The sequence below is a fragment of the Trachinotus anak genome, unplaced genomic scaffold (assembly GCF_046630095.1).
Source record: "Trachinotus anak isolate AG129_WGS33_773 ecotype Australia unplaced genomic scaffold, CSIRO_AGI_Tana_v1 ptg000028l, whole genome shotgun sequence".
Classification (NCBI taxonomy): Eukaryota; Metazoa; Chordata; class Actinopteri; order Carangiformes; family Carangidae; genus Trachinotus; species Trachinotus anak.
The window spans coordinates 4,303,361-4,323,989 of NW_027273879.1; the positions used below are offsets into that span (position 1 = coordinate 4,303,361).

Genomic DNA, 20,629 nt, shown 5'->3' on the forward strand with positions numbered 1-20,629 from the left:
ATGAGTTGCTATCAGTATCAGCTGAAAATAAAGTGCAGCGAACACAGTGATTAAACACTTTGAGACTCCTCGCCAGTTCTGAAAGTAATTGGCCTGAGGGAGGGAAAGCTCTTTGTTTTAATAAAGTAATGCTCTTGAATAATATGCACTGATGGAGTTTTGCTTCTGAACATTATTAAATGTCTAGCAGTATTGCTGCTGGACATTTCATATAAGTAAAAAAAAAAAGAAGGAAAAAAAAAGTCTGTAAATGTTTATACTTCAGTCGTCAAATCTCATTCCTATTTTCCTTTAATAAGCTCTGTCAAGATGTGAAGTACGTCCTGAGAGAAAAGGTTTGAGATCATGGAGAAGTAGTTGGACGTATGTGTAGTGAGATAATATATTTGTCCTCTGTCACACCGCATTTATAGAAACACGAAAGAAGGAAATGACAGGACCTCAGCTCATTTCCATGGAGCTTTCAGGAAGATTATGAACTGAGACGGACAGATTTTCTGACTGAGCCTTTGAAAGCACTTACAGAGACTGAACTGGCGCAGCACGACACTCGGCTGAAAGGAGTTCAGACAGGTTTCTCTTGACGTAATATGAAAAGCGTCAATCAAGAGGGAAACAGCAGCTAACAGAGACACACACAGGTTACTTTCCCAGGTCCTACGCCGGATGAATGATATTTAATTCACGAAAAAAAAAAAAAAGTCCAAACAGTTGTATGTCTGGACAGAATTAGTATATGGATACTGTGGGATAAAGACAAAGCCGAGGTTTGTTTCTCTTAGCACATACTGGTTCCATATGGGATGTTCGTGATGCGTCTAAATTATGTTGCGGAAAAATGGGCTCAAATTCCTCCACCACTAATCTCACATCAATAAACAGCTGCTAGCAGTGACCTGCTCTGCTTGGGAGGTCAGAGAGGGATCCTTGACTCTGTTGTCTTTCCCACTTTCATTTCCCACCCAGCGAAGAGCGACGTATTCGCACGCGTGTGAACGCTGCACCTCCTTATCTGCACCTCCTGCAGCTAATACGGTGGGAAAAAAAAGTTTAATAATAATAATAATATAGGAGCGACTACTTTTGGATAAACTGAGATTCAAAATGAGCACATTTTTTAATGATATGTTTTTGTATTACTTCTGTTTGTTTGTCAGGTGTTTTGAGGGATTATTTTCCATCTCTTGCTGTGGGCGTCAGGTGATTGACAGTAAACAGAGCGTAACGTATTTGCGTGCAGCGACATGAAAACACTTCAGGTACAATGAAATGAGAACAGAAATAGAAAGCCCAATTATGGCTTTGTGTTTATTGTGAGGGATTATCTCGCTCTGTGGATGTTGTTTTTCTTACTGTACAAGAGCAGTAGCCCATAAGCCGTGCCCACTAATGCGGATAAATCTGAGACAAGGTTCTGCCCACACCTCATGGCCTTCAGATAGATTTCACCATCCATACTAAAACATCTAAAGACAGTCAAATTTCTTCTTCTTTGCAATACAACAATGCACACGGCAGTGAGACTGATTCAGTTAAAGCCTCTGATTCTCTTTGTGATCACTTATTGTGTGTTTTAATACGGCTGAACACGTAACACATGTGTTGCCACTGTCATATCTCTCTGTTTCGGCTTTCAAACCAAAGCATTAAATAATTTGATTGAGGGCCGCACTGTTAAATGCATTCTGCTAACCGAGGTTAACTGTAACTCCTGGGCAACTGCGCTGAGACCCTCGATCGATAAACGTGCAGTGGTCTGACAGCATGAACATAAAGATGTGGCAGAAAATTGGCTTTTTAATGTTGCTGCCACGGGGAAGTATTACATGGTGTCTGTGCAGATTGGCAATCGTAAGTCAGTGTTTTCAAAATATGATACTGTGAGACCAGGATTTTCAAAATGATGAACTATTGGAGCATTTTCAAAACGCTCTTTTTCCAGGGATGGAAAATGCCGACTTAGTGGGCAGGGAATGGAGAGAAAGAGCACATATCTTCAAATATGTCTGCATTAGTGTGGATGTGGGCACATGGAACTGGCACAAATTTATAAAAACATGGGCATTACAGATTAAATTATTAAATTCAAACATAGACTTAGGATCTCTATTAATTATAAAAACTTGCTACAAAGATGTTAACGTGAGGAAAACAGTAGATGGAGCACATAGGTCGACATAGATCATCTGACGAGTTACTGGTGTAGTAACTGACTACGTTGCTCAACCTTATGTTGACTATGCAGTCAGTTTCTTTCTTATTACCAGCACCCTGCAATTTACTGTCTATTAGAGATACACAGCGGCAGAGAGCACATAGATTGAGACTCTTGTTTGTATGTTGGATACTGAGGCATAAAATGTTGCCTGACATTTGCAATTCACAACACAATGATGCTTCCCCCGTTTTACTTCTAAATCAATATTTCCTTTCAGCAGCATTTCTGCTGACTAGTCAGATGCCTGATCAGCAGAGTGAGATGCTGGACCAAAGCATCAAAGGATAAATGTCATTACAGATGCATATCTGTGCAGATGTGTGTATCTGCTTAGTGTAAGTGTGTTTAGTGTTGTCTCCTTTGACTAATTTTTTTTTTTTTCACATCATTTTTCCACAGAAACTGGAGGAGTCAAAACCATGTGGCTGCTAGCTGGAACAAATATTTGTTCCCACGGCAACAGCAGCTTAAACATCAGCTCTTCTCGGTGGTCAGATGATGAGAGTTTTCAACACGCCAACATAGACCCTCCCATGTTTACATCAGGGAAACGTCACATAACACGTCTGCGGTAATGACAGGGAAGCCAGTTTGCTCCTTTTATGAGCCACAGCAACAGGCCTGTTACAGGGAGCTGCATTAAATGACACATGAAAATACTTTTTATGGCTTCCTGGCACAAAGCAGACCATGCCTGAGTAGTTGGGCTGACCACATCGTAGGTTGAGTTACAAAAAATGAACAAATACAAGGGGGCATTTCAAAAAGCTGATTTTGTACATGTTCCTGTGTTGAAAAGTGAACTGGCACCAGCTGACAACGTGGCAAACCCACGTCTAAACAGATGCTTCTGATCACTGAATGATATTAATGAATTAATAAAAGATCTCAAACTAAATGTGTGTGTATGTGGGGGAGGTCAGACTGTCTCAGCTGACCAAATGGACGGGAAGCTACTGAAGCAAAAAGTAGGGAAGAGGTGTCAAACCCCACAAGTCTGAGACATTCCTGAGGACCAAACTGTGAGAGTGTGTGTCTTTGTGTGTTGGCATGTTTATGCACATGTTCTTACAAGTGTCTTTGACTGTTTGTCTGTGTGAGTGAATCTGTTTGACAGAGTTTACCCCCCGCACCGTGGCATCCTGGGTTGTGTTTGTGCGTTTGGCCGTGTGTGTCATGGGAAGGCAGAGAGGAAGGGAGTGAGTGTTGTGGGGGTGTGTTTGTTTGGTTTGACGGAGGTGTCGAACCACCCAGGGCTGTGGCAATCCACCCAAACACCTCGGGTGTTTAAGTTGAATTCTCGGGGTGGATTACGAGGAAGGATGAGGGAGCAGGAGAACAACAACACCATCAAAAGCTGCAGAGGAGATATTTCTGGCTTTCTCAGCATTTTTATAAAAAGCGCCAGCTCTGAGTTCACTTCATTTTGAGTCGCTCTGCAACTCTGTGGTGGCTTCTCGTCTGCCTGTGCAGGATCATTATCATGTGCCTCCAACTCGTTTCAGGATGAAGTTCAGGAATTCAGAACCTGGGTGTGATATTTAGTCAGGCTGTGTAAAACCAGCACAAAGTGATTCCCGTAGCAGCTATGAGAGGATGTCTTTGATTGAACAGGGCTGGAAATTTCAATCAAAAATGAGATGGTTAAAAGCACAAAAACTGAGATAAATACAAGTTCAACTTTCTGACAAATAATTTCCACTCTTTTCCCAAGAGTTAGATGAGACGATTTGAAACTTGAGCTAGAAAAAAGAAGCAATTAGCTCAGCTTAGCATTAAGACTGGAAATGGGGGTAAACAGCTACACTAGCGCTCTGCGAAGTTCAAAAATATGCCATCCAGGAGACATTTTTAATTTGTTCAATCCATTACCATACGCAAATGTAATATGTGCACATATACAGAATTTCCGTATATTAAATATATATGGAATAATTTCACATATTGACATATGTATCTAACCCAGGTTTATGTATGTACATATTGTATACATTGTAGACATATGTTACATTAGTAAAGTCTGGGACCTCTTTGCCAGAATGGAAAGACAGACATTAGAATTAATTAGAAAAATGCAGGCAGGCAGGTTCATTAATCCCAGAAGAAAATTTAAATGTCATAGCAGCTAAATGGAAGTACAATAAAATACAGTAAAAATACAGAAACAAAGACAAAAATACACAGAAATTCCAGAAGTCATATATGGTGTTTTAATAAACTTGTATATATAAATTAATATATATGGTTAACATATATGGTTGCAACATGTTATACCATACAAAACTCATCATACATATATTTCTAATATATGTACATATACAAATTTTACTCTGGGTACTTCATATATGTTAAAAACATGTATCTTCATATATCCTTCAATAATATATTCCCATATAGGTGACATACTGTAGATGGCAACATCACTCTTGATATAGGAATATAGTCCATGTATCATACAATACATTTCTGTAGGGGTTGTATGTGTAAACAAGACAAAACATGTTAAGTGATGAGTTACAAAGGTGTTGGTATTTGGAGCCAGGCTAATGGTCCCCCTCCCAGCTTAAAGTCTTTATGCTAAGCTGTGCTAATCACCTCTTGGCTCCAGCTTCATACTTAGCACAGACATAAAAGTGGTATCTATCTTTTCATCTAAGCCATTATGAGTATTTCTGAAAAAGTTAAACTGCTTCTTTACCTTCATTTTTCCTCCATTTTACCATCAGTAATGCAGAAAATTATTCCAGGCTTTAATGCTTTCAGTGCCATTTCCACTGCATATTTAGCACAACCACAAGCACATCAAACCAGAATCTGATTTCAGAGACAAAGCCACTTCTTACACCAGGTGTTACAAATCCTTGCCTCACACTGAGCCTCAAATAAAACTTGTGGATGAGGAGTGAGATAGTCCTTCAGCATCTGTGTGTGTGTGTGTGTGTGTGTGTGTGTGTGTGTGTATGCACACAGCAGTGAGATGTTAGTTGCAAATGATCAGGTTATATTCCTTCCCTGACCCCATATTGACATAAACACTGCTTGAAGTTTATTAGTCACCAAATTTACCACTTAGAGGGAAAATATAGCCAAAGGTATACTTGTTAGTAATCAATGATGGATTAATGTGTGTGTGTGTGTGTGTGTGTGTGTGTGTGTGTGTGTGTGTGTGTGTGTGTGTATGTTTCTAATAAGACAGATTTTTATACCAAGCTGTAAACAGGTTAATTAAAGTGCATACAGAATCAACTCCAGGTCAGACTTGGACATGAAAATGTTATGTGGCTCTCTTGGTAAAAAAAAAAAAAAAAAAAAAAAAAAAAAAAAGGTCAATGATGTTAACAATCACAGGTCTTCAGATGCTCTGATGTGGTGATGTGGTGTAAACATGTCCCACAGGGATCGGCTTTGTGTTGGGGGACATGGGCCTTTAGTACACAAAGGATATTAGTGTCTGCTCTGCAGCTCAGTCAGATTGTTTACTGCATTTGGAGTTCAACCAACTCCCACTCTCATTTTTCCTAATTTATTTTTGTTTTATTTTCCAATCACATAACTGATTGATATAAGAACAATTACCATTGCCCAAGCTACCTCCCAAGCAGCCGCAGTGCCATGGGCTTCACTAATGAAAGTAATTTTAGTGTTATAGAAGATGGGGTTTCATATTGGTGATGGATGATGGTATTCGGAGGCCTATTTTGTATGGTAGTGGAGGTGTATTAATCATTATTAAAGATGGCTTAAATGCTTTCCCTATACGCCAAGGTAATTTAGACTCCTAGGTGGACAGTGTGTGTAACACTGAGGGACCTGCTGCTGCTGGTTTCCATAATGAAGCACTTACTCAAGCTGCTGCCAAGAGACTGCAAGGTCACGATAAACTGTTATAGTCAGGGTGAGGCAGTTTACAGGCACGCTCAAGGGCAAACACAAATATACACATGGCTACATACACATGCTAGGACACATGACAACACTGTGACATGGCAATATATATTAATATTGTAGCATCTGCAGTTCCTCAAATGTCCACTTGAGGCTGGCTCCAAAAGCGAGTCAATTCCCACAGACCATCCTTGCCTATGCAGCAGAAATAAACATGTTTACAGCCTGGTACAAAAAACTATTTTAGTCTATAGCCAATTTCCTCCTTGATGACAAATGTATTGGGTGCAAATTTTTATATAACTCACTGTTAAAATTTTATTAAGACTTAGTACGCTTGCTACAAACTGGCATGCACTGAATTCTCGCCACACCTCTGAGACCATTTTTGGATTAGCTGGGAGTCAGGGACTGCCAAGATGGCGATGGCAGGGCCCTGACTACCATGGGTGACATCTTGGAGACTATGTCCATCTTTATATACAGTTTATGGTCTATTTCTTGGCACTGAGCACTCGCCAGACCATAAGGTGTTACTGCTCCCAGCCAAGAAATAGAAACAGTGAATCACTGTTTTTACACTTTTTTTCCACAAATTAAACAATTGATAAATACATTTAGTGAGCTTTAGAGCTACTGGTATGTGGATGTTGTGACTTTTAGACAGAGCCAGACTGGGTGTTTCCTCTAGTTTTTTCCCCCTTTTCTTAGTGTTAAGCTAAGCTAACTAGCTTCTGGCTATAGCCCTCTATTGAAGAATATGTTTATTTGCCACAAAGCAACATATTTTCCCGAAATGTTGAACTATTTTAAGGGTATGGAAAGATCACGGTTTTGGCAGACAAACTACGGTTAATGTATGGCTAGATTTGGACAAGAAAATCGCCTAGTTAAGGTTCATACTGAGCTGGAATTTAACAGGTAGCTCTTGACATGTACAAATTAATGTCGCTCTCAAGAGGCACATATATCTGTTATTTTCATGTATTGTGCTGCTTTTTGACACGAGGATTACAGAGAGGCATTCCCAAAGCCTTCACACTCTGCAACTCACATATAGTCGTACACTTTCATACGCACATATACAGACAGAGTGGGAGATGCAGTTATCCTAATAAGAAGTTAGTGGAGTCTTCAAAAGTAAGCATTCATACAGAATGTCACTTCAAGTCAACGAAGCATGCTGTTTTATGCACACAGACACAAGCAGTGAACCCAAACACAGCTAGAGGCATCATGAAAGGCCGTTTGATTCGAACCCAATCAACAGACACATCAGTGACTTCCTCCATTGCTTATGCTTAGCGAGAGGATGGCATGTTTGTAGAAAAAATGTAATTACCTCGACTTGAAAGGCACCATCAATCTGTCCTCTTTATAAAGAGCCGCATGGGTTTGGTTTTGAAATGCCAAAAACACCGCAGCACCTCACCCCAACGTCTTGCATTTTTTATTTCACACAAGTAGATACAGAAAGGATTAGAAAGGAAAAGGGAAAAGAGAGATTTAAAGGTCAGCAATCACATGTGGGAAAAGAAAAACTTTTTGGGTTTAAGGATTAAAGCTTATGTTATTTGGTTGGTCACAGTTAAGCAACCAAAAAGTTAGTTAGTTGGTTAAGTTGGTTTAAATACTTCATTCTTGTCCTCGTCTTAATCAGGGTGGTCAGACCCCCCCAAACCCAACTATAATTCGAACCCTGATTAAGTCATGACAACAAACCCCACAACAAAGAGATGTATGTTAGCACGACAACTGTCCTGCCTACAAATGAGGCTGCCCCTGTTGTGTTTATGAGGATATGGTGCACAGCACACTGTGATACAAGCCCCAATTTGTTGATCCTCCATGTTCTGACCTTTGAGAGATTTTGTCAGCCTATTTGTCCTTTTCCCTTGCATGAACTTTTCCAGGAACCAATGGAAACATAAACAGCGAAGTTCAAAAGGGACATTTAATTCCTGATATTAGCTCACAAATTTAGATCATGGGGCTGCTTAATTCCTAGAACTATTTTGTTGAAATGGGCCAGTTAACTGGGGGCGGCTTTGTGCTGGAGGAGAAACAGGAGAAATACTGTAAGTGTTTCTCATTAAACATTAAATGTTTATTACTGGCTGAAAAACATCTTTAGGTAGGAGGGTAACATTTAAAAACTTCTCCATCAAGATTGCGTGGGTGCAGATTTGATTGACAGTGACCAAATAACTTTGACAGAAAATAGTGTGTTTGTGTAGGATCCCATCACTCGCAGCGAGAAGCTGATTGTGAAAATAAGCTTTTAAAGTTTGCAAAATAATCTAACGAACATCTATCATCATAGAGAAGATCGCTGAATGAGAGCAGACAGGATTATATGCAGCGCTGCCAAGAGTGGGGCATGTTCAGTGTCTCTTTTTATTACGTGAAGAGAAGCTTTTTTTTCATTTTTTGTGCACAGAGCTCATTCATCTCAAAAATACATTTCTCCAAAAGTGACCAAGAGAGAGTTAAGTGGATGCTCTGTTGTGAGGGCGATGTGAGGGTTGAGCAGCAGAGCTGAACAGCTACAACAGTGTAGTTTGGATTTTGTAGACTTACATTGATTTGATTTTACTCTTGTGCAGTTTCATAAATAGAGTATCAATAATATTAAAAACTTTTTTCAAAGGTTAAAATGTTGCCAACAAAATCTCGAACACCTGAACTTTGAAATTGTAAAAAACAGATGATAATCAAGGGAGAGATAATTAATAATAACATGTCATTGTGAGGTTCATCTGTTCACTCGTGTACTGTATGTACCTAGGCTGCCGCCCTGTCAGCATCACTGCTGCCCTTCATCCATCAGGCCCAATACGCTGCCTCTCCCCCACACTGTGTGCCACCATCTGCCTCCTGAAATGAATTACATTTCCTGATAAACAAAGAGTCTCAGCGTGGAGGGTGGAAACAGCCTGTGAGTGCATAGCAACAGGGGTGAGAGGGGAGGCCGATAAATAGCTGTTGCACGTACAACCACTTCTCGGTGACCCAGGAGGTCAGGAGGGTGAGACCCTATTTAACACTGACTGTATTTGGAAATGTAACGCTGCGGTGTGCCTTTAGTTGGAAGGAAGTGGATACTGAGGGTGGATTGAAATAGGAATATAGATTAGGTACTTAAACTAGAAACCCCTGGAAACTGATTTTTCTGAAAGCTCCAAGTAACAGTAATCAAAGATACCCTGTGGAGCACAGAGCTTTTTAAGAGTGGGTTCCTGATTTGTTTGCATTATATACACACACACACACACACACACACACACACACACATATATATATACACACACACACACGCACACACATATATCTGCCACAGTTTCATGACTGATGGTTGGAGTGATGTGCAAAGACAAGTATGAATGCATATGTAAAGGCTCTGAAGAACAATGATGTAAATATTAGACAAAAACAACAACGAGAAATTAAAATAACGTCAACACATTTGTTCGACCTCAAGGACGAATGACACAAGGTGTTTTGCCGTGAAACACTGAATGTAAACGTAACTTTTGTTTGTGAGAAAATCATAAGGGTATCTTATATAAACAGCTTTATGAACAATAATAATGATGCTTCAGGTCGACTGTTCAAAGCCGTTGAACACTGATTGAATGGAAATAGTGAAATATTGACCAAACCCTATTTGGGGTTTGGCTTGTAAGCATTTTTTAACTGGTTGATTGATGGTTCATAAGAATTATTACTAATGCATTATAGATCATTTATAAGCCATTAACAGGCATTACTTTTGGGTTGCCAGGTTATGGAAAATCCTTCTCCAAACAGTCCACTAAGTCTTCTTAATGAACTAAGAAAGCTAGCCCAAAGAATTTTTTTGTGTGTGTGTCTAAACCAATTTTTATTTGGCAACAGAGATTTGACACTGTTTAGGGAGGTACTTGTCCTGCCTGCTTGTGTCGTTCTGGAGGGCAGATACTTTCTGGAATCTCCAGAAATGAATGAAAAGCAGAGAAGCACAACAAGAAGCCGTCATGTTGAGTCTGGTGACATGAACAGAAGTCATAAACATGGAAATCTTTCCCCTTGCTGCCTTCCATCCCGTGATGTGATGAGGACATAATTTAAATGTATTGCTCACTGGGAAAATTTGTATAAATCACTGAAATGCGTGAGAATGCCCTACAGTCAAAAACGTCGAGAGGAAAGTGGATTTTGATTAGAAAACTGTGAGAACACTGACTCCATGAGCAGTGTGCAGCTCTGTGCAGTAGGAGTAAAGTAAAGTAAAAATAGCTGTGTGTTCCTGCACCTTGTCTCCACAAACCTTCAGAGTGAGTGGAAAGGTTTCTTCAGCACATGTGGGCTATATCTTACCTGTCGTACAAAGACAGTGACCAAGCCTGCACGCCTGGGCATTGAAAATACAAAGTCAGACAAAGAAATAAAGTGATAAAGATGGATGAATGAAGCACAGCACAGCTTGAAGGTCACTCAGACTCAGATGGCTCCTTCACTCAGCTCCGGATTAGAAAGGTCATCTCCCTCTGAGCATCGCACTGTCTGAGCGTCCTTACCTGGAGGTCTTACTTCTACCTCCCCTCCTCTTGCTGTTTGACCGACAATCCATTACACATTACACTCCCCTCTGTGGTCTTATCATAACCAGCTCCACCTCTGACCCTGAATTTTACAAGTTCCCCTGACACTGAAGGCAGTGGCCACTGATGTGGAAAATACTGACATCCATCCATATTTCATGAGACTTTCTGAGAAGTGAAAGTATGAAATAAGCTCTAAGTGTGATTCATTTACTGATGCAGCTTCGACTACTGGCAGTCTTAAGTGAGTCACCCCCAGTGAGAGCTGACGGATATGGTGACATCATGAGCTGACCCGTCATTTCGAGCCCTGCTTCTTGTACAATTGTGGCGGTCTCACTGGGAATGGTCGACAGCACACTGTTAATAATCCAGCAGCAAATAAAAACCATATTGCAGCAAATTACCTCACTGCAGCATCCACCCTTAATGCTGGAGTCCTGATAATGAAGTCATGGGTTAGATCAGTTTGAGAGAGCGTGACTGGAAAAAAAAAAAACATTACATCATCAATTAAAAGGCTTGTGGTTCATATTATACACATTTTCCCCATAAATGTGTTTGACTAGCTTCTGGCATATACAGCAAATACAACGGCCCTAACACCTCACATCAAAGTTTGCTTGTTTAATGTAAACGCAAACCGAATTTCTAATGAGTCAAAGCGTGAAAGCTGGATTTTTTTTCTCTTTAAGCTGTAAATGCAGTGGCTGGGAGAATTTATACATGTTATTCCAGCAGAGCTTAATTCAGGCAGTTTCATAGCAATCCACCCACTCTGTGAACTGCACACACACACTGCTGTTTTATTAGTGAACCACGGTGACAACCATGATAAATAAAAGAACCCACTCTGTGGCCCGCTGGAAGATGTGGAGCAACCTTCAAAAGAAAATGGGAGGATCATTTCTTGTGCTTTCTGAGACCTCTGGCTACATGGCAGAATAGAGTTGTCAGAGGCCAATACAAAAGTAGAATTACACAGATAAATCTCACGTCTCTGCCATTACTGATTGTCTGAGATGCTCTGAGCTGTGCTGTGGAGGTCGATAATAGCTTGAACTACTGCCGCGACACCTCTGCTCCGGAGTGACTGTTGTCTCTCAGAGAGCCACAGCAGCAGGTTTTCTGCAAAACTGCTGTGAAGTTTGTGAATGCATCATTTTATCAATTTAACCTCCCTCTGTTCAACAAAGCTCCTCAATGTACAGGCTCTGCTTTTTTTTCTGAGAAGCAATCATAACCCTCCCCAAAAAACAACACACATCCTCTCCCCCTCTCTGTCCGTCCGTGCGGCTGCAGTGCAGACATGTGGGCGGTTATTGTTGTTCGATGGAGCTAAATTAAATATGCGGCTGCTGCTTGTTGCTTTTGGATTCATGCAATTTGTCCAAACAATAACAGGAGCATTTGTTTGTGTCTGTGCCAGAATGACTTTGCGCAATCAAACTGACAGGAGACTGTTTTTATTTTGTTTCACAGTAGATGATGAACATTCAGGCCCTGACAATAACGAAACCTGTTTCTGCTGAATGCCTACTAATGACCTGCTCTGCCTTCTTTTGTGCGGCATGAGAGTTTGCACACTTACTGTACATTACAGGGTGTAACAGCATGTTGTATTGTGCTTTCCTGGTGAGTTGGGACTTTAACAGCTTTCTGCTTGTTTAATCAAACTATTGGACATTACAATGTCCCGGTTGTTATATTGAAAAGCATTGCTTTTGTTTTGTGTTCCACTTACTGCTGAGAAACTATTCCACACAGGTACTGAGGCTGAGAACCTGTTTCAATCACAACTCACAAATCACCATAGTGACAGTGTGTAATCATAAAACTTCAGCAATTTACTCAATCAACTGCAAATTCTGTGAATCATTATATCCTGAGAATATTTTAAATGTGAAAAAGTAAACACCTTATGTAAATATGTTATGTAAATGTAACATTTAAACTTCATTTGAGCTGTACTGTGGTTCTCAAAGGCAAGCTTTACCTTGTATGTATGTGTGTGTGTGTGTGTGTGTGTGTGTGTGTGTGTGTGTGTGTGTGTGCCATACAAGCTAGTTAAAATTTATATTTCCACCCAGCAGGTGTTAAGTCATTCCTTATCAACAGTAACCAGGGAGAAAAGGTTAGAAAATTGGCTGCCTAATGTTAGTTAGATGAGCTGGAGAAAACCTCTCCTCAGTTTTTACACTAGGATCACACACTAAATCCCTTTATGGGCGCTCTGTATTGTGCTGTATATTTACTGTTATCTGGAACAAATAGGGGCACGAGTGTGATTTAATGCTGTTTTCAGCTGACATAGGATTTTTTGATGCTGGCATCACCCAGTTACTTGTAACTGAAACTGTTTAGGTGTTGACTTGCACAGAATAGTTTACGCCAAAAGGGAAGTTTACTAGAGACTTTAGTCTCGGCTAAAAGCCAAAGACGACTTTACATTAGCTGTTAGAGGTCCCAGACTTTGGAGGTCAGTTATGCTGAGTTGCTGCCAGTTTAAATCACTGCTCAAAACATAGTTGTGTAAAGCTGTTTTCAATTCTTGACTTCAGTGCTTTTATTCTTGGTATTTAATCTACTTTCTTTTGTCTGTCTGTTTGATTGATTAGTGTTTTTACTCACATAGTTGAAATTGTCTTTGTCCCTTTTCCTTGTGCCTTTTATTGCTATGTTTGGTTTTATGTATCTACATCACTTGTTTTGAAAAGTACTGCATAAATAAAGTATTATCATTATTATTTAGTTGATGTTTTCATTATCATTTATGACCATATTAGTGATAAGTGATACCTTACTAACATCAAAGCAGTTATATCATATGTTACTGCAAACAAAACACATCTTTTTTTTTTTTTTAAAGGGAAAGTGTGCAGATTTTAATGATCAAAATCTACAAATGTGGAAAATAGTTTATCTTCATCTCTGGCTCTGGAGGGAGCTGTGCAAAATGAGATGACTTGCCTCTAGTGATGCCACGTGAGGCAGTGCTGGTTGGAGCTGAAGACCTTTGTAGCCCACTCCTCATTTCTGCTTCTACATTACCTGCTACTAACACAGCACACCTGAACTAAGTGGCACAGGTCAAGTTGCATTGTGGGTAATGTAGAAGCAAAAAGGGAGGGAAAAGAACACATTTAACACATTTTTAGTAGAAGTGCAATGTTACATCAGTGGAGTTGTTTTGTCTCTTTCTTTCTGTCCCTATAGTTGTGTGTTCCACTCTCATATTACCTGAAAGATGTATTTGGTGAAACAACATGCTCTGTGTCAATGTTTTGATTATGTTTGATAGAGATGGTGCAAGTTTACTTTCCAATGCTGCAGTTAGTGTTGATTTTATACTCTTATCAACACTCGCGATCAGCTGGTGCAACAGGATGCTGGTCTTTTACAATATTTATTCTTCATTCTCTCCAAGCATGACTGAGCACCTGAAGCCTCTATCGGGTTTCTCTCGGTTTCTGTAATGCTACTATTGACACATCTGTTGGATATCAATAAATATCAACAGCAGGGACCATTACCTATGAGTCATTTAATTACAACTCAGGTGCATACCTTCTTGGGGCAGAGAGTCCCTGGGCTGCAGTCACCACCAGCCCGACAGGTTTTGACTTTCCCCTTTTATAGTCCTCCTGAGCAGCACAGGGGAGAGCAGAAACCCATCACAATGTCCAGTTTCTGGTATAACTTCTCATGAGAGCCATCTGCCTGCAGGCTTAATGAGAGAGCCCTTTATGTTTTATTCAAGAGTCAGGTGTATTGTTACAAACTTTAAGAAGAAAAAAAGAGCATTACAGTAAACCACTGAGAAGCTGTTGTGCTATCTGATATAGAGTAAAGCCTTCTTCTCTTAAGCAGAGGGTTTACACGATCAGTTGCAGATCAGCAGAGCTTCCGCAAGCTTATACCGACCAAATCTGGTTTCCCGTGTATTGACTCCTGACCTCAGGCGTGTATTAGCGTGATCTTGAATGCAGGCCCGTGTGTTTTAGAGTGTTTGTTAAGATCATGGATGGCTTTGATGCTCTTATGGTTGATGTGCGGCATGGATTTGTGCTTCATCTCAATGAAAAAAACAAAGGCATCCTTTAAAAGATAAGCCAAACCCAGGCATGAGTATACGTGTGGGTGTGTGTGTGTGTGTTTGTGTGTGTGTGTGTCAGTATCAGTGTCGGCGGTGTGTGGTGATTTGCACATGAGCATGCAGCTGCAGTCACATGTGCCAGCTTTGAAAAGGCTAAATAATCAAGTGGAGCCTCACTTGCTCTCACTTGTTTGGGGTTAGAACAGACATGACAGTGAAGCATCTCCAAAATGACAACACTTCATATCAATTCATTCATATAATTTTTTTTGTTTTTTAATTCACACGCATAGAGGATAAAGACTATCTCCACCAAGCACACACAAAAACACACACACACACACACACATACACACACTCAGAGTGAAGGTTAGCCAAGGACTTGGAAGCTATCTGATGCTGTGCTGTGATTTCTCTAACCTCCTTGATGATTTACAGCAGCTGAAGTGGGCACAAACACTCCTCCACGGAGCGGCACGATAAACTTATGACCATATCTCATCGCGTTGCCAGGGCTCAGCAAATGAAATGGATTTATCTCTAAATCAGTGACATATACTTCTAATGCATCATTGTATCCAGCTAAGGCAAAGTATCTCCATCTCATCCCTCATACGTTTATGCAACTTCTCCAGAAGGGCAATGCTAAAGGAGAGAAGCTACACAGAACAACACTGACAAGATTAGTCTCTTCTATTTCCACTGTTATAGGAGAATAGTTTGACGCTTATTAGTTTGATTTGAAGATTGAGACCACTCTCATATCAGCTAGAACAGGGAGTCTATTAGCTTAGCATAGCATAGCATCACTTCAAAGCTAAAAAAGGCTACATCCACACTACCTCGTTTTAGTTTTAAGATGCATCTCTTTTGCTATATTTATGTCTAGCGTCCACGCTGCTCCAGAGTTTTTCGAGTACCTAAAGTTCAGAGTTTTGAAACGTTGCTGGACCCATTTTAGTTTGAAAACTCTGGGGTTGCACTGTAGTCTGGACAGGCAAAAACTGTTACTGGTCTTATTGGTCACCGGTACTGACAGACAACAGACTTTGTCGTCTTTTCCAGCAGCTATTGTGCAGTTAAGTTCTGTATTTTAACCCTACAACTATCTTTGCTGCTAGTATTTTCTGCAACTAACCAACTGCAGAGTAGACAATCTGTTTACACAATCACACGCACGCCCAGTATCTGTGAATGGTTATGTGATATATTGATGATATTTCTGATATGGAGCTAAAACTGGCGTCTGGACAGAGATGGTTTTACGCCCTTTTAAAATGAAAACAGAAGTATGAACATACCATAAAGCTCACTAATTTATCTGCTGTGTCATTGTGTAACCTGTACACAACCTCATTACACAAACAAGTTACAACATGTCTATGATTTGTAAATGCTGGGAGGCACTGATGAAGGAATAAGTTTCACTCACCAGACTGTCACAACACAGGTTCTATATTACCTTTTTTTTTTTTTTTCAAACACAACAAGATACAGAGCTTTAACTGGAAAAGTTTCAGACCTTTCTCATGTTGTGTTGCTTGTCAGGAGCCAAATCAGCTTGAAAAAAAAACAACAACCCAAAAACAGCAATAAACTCCAAAATATGAAACCATCCATCTCTGTCCACGAGCCCGTAGATTTTTTTATTTTCATAAATCAATAATAGAAATGTTATTTTCAAACAATAAAACAATTTGTGCAGATTCTATACAGCCAATGTGAAAACAGAAGAAAAAAAACAAAAACAACAGGTTTGTATAGTGACTATTGCAGGAATCTGACCTGTCTCTAATCAAGACAAGAAAACAGCAGATGGAAAAGGATGGGTGATGGGGTTCAAAAACAGAAAGGTCTTTTCTATGTGAGCGCATGTGTGACAGCTCTAACCCCCCAGTGCTGTAAGGACAGGCCTGTTTCTGCAGCACTAAATTGGCTGTCAAAGCTGCCATAGACGACGCTTCACACAAGCAGCCCTCTCATATTTCTCCTGTAATATGAGCTGCGGGAGGGGAAGGGGGAGAAGAAATGCAATTACCGCTCCCTTTTCGTATGTCATCTCTGTCATGTATGAAGGTAAAAACAAAGAGCTGCTCTTGTTATAAAAACTCCCCCAAAACTCATTTTCCACTTCAACAACAGACGCTGGTGTGTGGGATCCTATTACCCCAACCACACAGGACTGTAAAAACTGCTCTACATTATATGCTATTACTCTCTTCAACATACTGAATACAGAACCACCACCATGTCCTCTTGTCCACAGGTCTCAAGGCTTTTTGTATTTCTCTAAAGAGAAATGCTACTGGTCCTTTGCTCGGCTTGAAAGGAGTCTAACAAAGCCAAACCACAGTCATCACCTGACATCCCCATTAAAACAATTTAGCCCAATTTGCAGTGACAGAAACTCATTCTATAGACTCAAATAGGCCATCACAGGCCCAAAATGACTCTTCTTTTAAATGCAAATTGACATAATTTGAGCTATTACAATACAAATCTGCAGGCTGTATACAGGTCATCATCACACAAGCTGAATAGCCTCTGGCTTTAAGGGATGAGTCTAATACTATTCTATATTTGTCTTATTGTTAACAAATCCAAATGTCTAATGTGTCCAATACCAGTTATTCCTCGGTTTTATAGAGCTCCACTGTCCAGAAATGATTACAGCTATCTCACAAGCCAAACTTATTAAGAAAAGAAAATGAGAGTGAGCAGTAAAATTACCACCGAAACTGTCCCTTGTAAACATCCATGACAGTTTACAGAATGACTTAATCATCAAATTTGGTTTACTGCACTCGCTGTACAGTTGTGAGGGACGTGTGAGGAATTACTACCAGAATTTCATGTTCACTGTTGTTCAGTTAAAAATAAAGCAATGTAGATATCTGGATAAAGTGTTGGCTTGTTTAAAATCTTTATTTATTTATTTTTATTCTGATAGTACCAGTGAGGGACAGAAAAGTTCTGAACCAGGGTCGCTGCAGTCTGGACTAAGCGTTTGTGGTATTTGCCAGGTGAGCCACCAGGGCGGGGCTTGTTTTAAATCTGCCTGATTGACAGACTTCTCATGGCTCTTGCCCTGTGTGATGTTGCCAAATTCCCAGATCTCATCAGTTACTTTGATAAGTACAATCTTATCACAACTGAGAGAAATGAAAGCCAGAAATACAAAAACAAGAATTAAATAAACAGTGGTTATCTGTTAATTTTCTGCAACCAAATGTGTGTGGTCCCCTTGGTCCCAGCAAGCAGTTTAAGCTCCATCTAATGTCTCCTTGTGAAGGTACGGGTCTTGTTTGATTACATCACTGTATCCTCCATCATTTCATAAGCAAAAACATTTTATGGAGACAATTTAATTGCTTGTATCATACTAAATTGCTCTAAAATTGAAATTGAAATTGATTGACAGCCGCTCGCGGTGACGAACTGCCGTCCCCGCCCCTTGTCTGCCCAGATTTCCTCATTAAATGCGCTGCTATGACACAGCAGTGGTGATCGATGGCACCACTCTCACATCCTCGTGCGCTCCTGACATGATTTATCATTTACCCTCCCCCATTTCCCTCCATCTCCCGGCTCCATAACCGCAACACCTCTTCCATTTCATCGGTGTATGTGAGGTCATTCAGAATCACGTGTGGGGAGCCACATATGGAACTGAAACGTTTTGGGCAAATCTAATTTTAAAAGGCTTGCTGTAAACATCTTAGAAGAGGACATTCCCAGACATGACGCCCCATCGTAGTGAGTCACTGTTGTATTGTTCCTGAGCTCCATTTGACAATCTGATTCTACTCTCAGAAAGACCACCGGCTGACAGATCACAGGCAACGCTCTCCTCACAAATTAAATAGGAGTGCCTTTCTTCTGCTGCTTTTCTTTCTCCCTTGACACAAGAGGAGGTGATTCACCAACTCAAGGGAGGAGGAACAGGCCCTGATGACTTGTATGACACATGAACTTCTTGCACTCTCATTATCCATGATCCATCATCAGCACCCAGCCAGCTCGTTCCCTTTTAGCTGCAGTGCAGAGAGCCACGACTGATGAGTGACCACTGGATGAATCACAATTAACCACTACTCCCCTCTCCTCTCTCGCCAGCACGGCAGCTATATCACTCAGGGTCATCAGTGCGAGACAGCCCGGCGTGCGAATTAAACGCAGACAGAGACAGGAGCTGTCAGTCAGAGTGAGTATATCCATCTGCGTCTCCTCTGCCGAGCCACAGAGGAACCAAGGACACGCAGCCCATCACCATTCAGAAATAGTTCCCATTTCCCACCTCGATGCTACTGTCTGACTATTATGTTCTTCATGAATAAATTTGGTTTCAGTGCTGCATCGCCTGCTCCTGTCCTGGGTGGAAAAAAACAAAACAATCATTAACAGGGACACAGGGATGCAGGACACATACACAGGACATGTTTTCCAGCCCTGGCAAACAACTGTCTGTTTGCAGTTTTTCTTAACAACCACAAACAGCAGAAACACGTAATGTGTGCCAGGTGCATATGCACACACGTACACACAGACACGTGCACATCCTCAGAGGCACAACTGCTATCGGATTTCCATACCTCCTTCTCATATAATGAAATGCAGATGCTCTACAATACAGCTCGTCTCTGCTTTCTGGCATACAATCACAATTACCATGTACTGCGTGGTGCTGCTGGTGCAGAGCTGAGCTGTCTCAGTTGAAGGAGTTGCGAGACAAAATTTCACACAAATTAACCAATGTGTGACTCACAATGACACATTTAATGGCTTTGAAAAGGACACTTTCACCTTATTCTTTTCAGTTTAAATGGTCACTTCAGCCAAATTACAAAAGAACATTTTTCCACTTAGTGTCACCACTTAGTGGGTTGAGCGATTTTTGCTCGGCACAGTGCTTCAGCCCTGAATATCTGTGAGTGAATAAGGGAGTGAGTGACAGAGTTACACCATTAGTTGGCCGTTGCTCTTTCAAAATGATTTGGTACAAACAGTTTCTATTACAGCATCAGGTCCACAACAGTTTTCAGACCCTTATAGCAACCCCCCCCCCTCCCCATTTTATAAGTGAATATAGCCAAAATCCCAACACAGTCTTTGTCTTTAATCTATGTGTTTTGATTCAGGATTTTTAGTAGCAGCTTGGAAATGGCTTGGATGTTAACATGTAGACTCGATGGGCCACGTTTCAGTCATTTTCTCAAAGTTGTTTTATGTTGTCTGACAACAGAAACAGTAAAATATGTAAATGACAACTTAATTGGGATGCAAAATGCAACATGCAACAACATGAGGACAATTGTCCTCAATTCCACAACCTGACTACATGATCCAGCCAAATACTGCTGAGTTCTGACCTATTGTTTTTCTCTCTTTCTTTTGGATGAAGTAAACCTCTAAAAAGTAGACACCCATGACTAAGTTGGTTTCCATTTGTTATAAAATAAGGATCCTTATGTAAGAAATCTCTGATAGGCTGCAACTTTAAGATCACATTTTCCTCTATAGTACTTAAAGGGGATGCAGGGACTGTTGAATTCTTTTCTCTCATTAAAGGTCACTAAGTTGAGTCATGCTGGGAAGGTCTATCGTGTGGGAGCTCAAGTGTTTCAGACTTTCATGTGGTAAACACACGTATTAAGAGACTTAGCTCACTGCCATTAAAATTTATTAAAACTCCTGCCTCGTACTTGTATGAGATAAATGTCAAGAACAGATGGTACAGTGAAGAAAAACATTTTTCGGTATCACACAGTTTCTATAGTCAGATTAATTATTCAAAGGTAGTCTGTTGCTCGCTCTTTCACCTTTGTCACATTGTCTTGTTAGCAGGAA

At 40.5% G+C, this 20,629-nt stretch overlaps 2 long non-coding RNA genes across 3 annotated transcripts in view; one reads left to right on the plus strand and one right to left on the minus strand.

The window, feature by feature from the left end:
- Positions 1-20,629, minus strand: part of LOC139611100 (uncharacterized) — a 46,006-nt gene that overhangs the window by 15,381 nt on the left and 9,996 nt on the right. Inside the window, exon 3 of one of the 2 annotated variants that reach the window (XR_011686259.1) lies at positions 5,342-6,298. The exons of the other annotated variant lie outside the window; for it this stretch is intronic. This is a non-coding gene — a long non-coding RNA (uncharacterized lncRNA). Of the gene's footprint in view, positions 1-5,341; positions 6,299-20,629 lie in introns of those variants that run through there. 2 annotated transcript variants of the gene reach the window in all.
- Positions 15,907-16,257, plus strand: LOC139611101 (uncharacterized). Its single transcript, XR_011686260.1, has 2 exons — positions 15,907-16,116; positions 16,198-16,257. It is a non-coding gene; the product is annotated as an uncharacterized lncRNA (long non-coding RNA).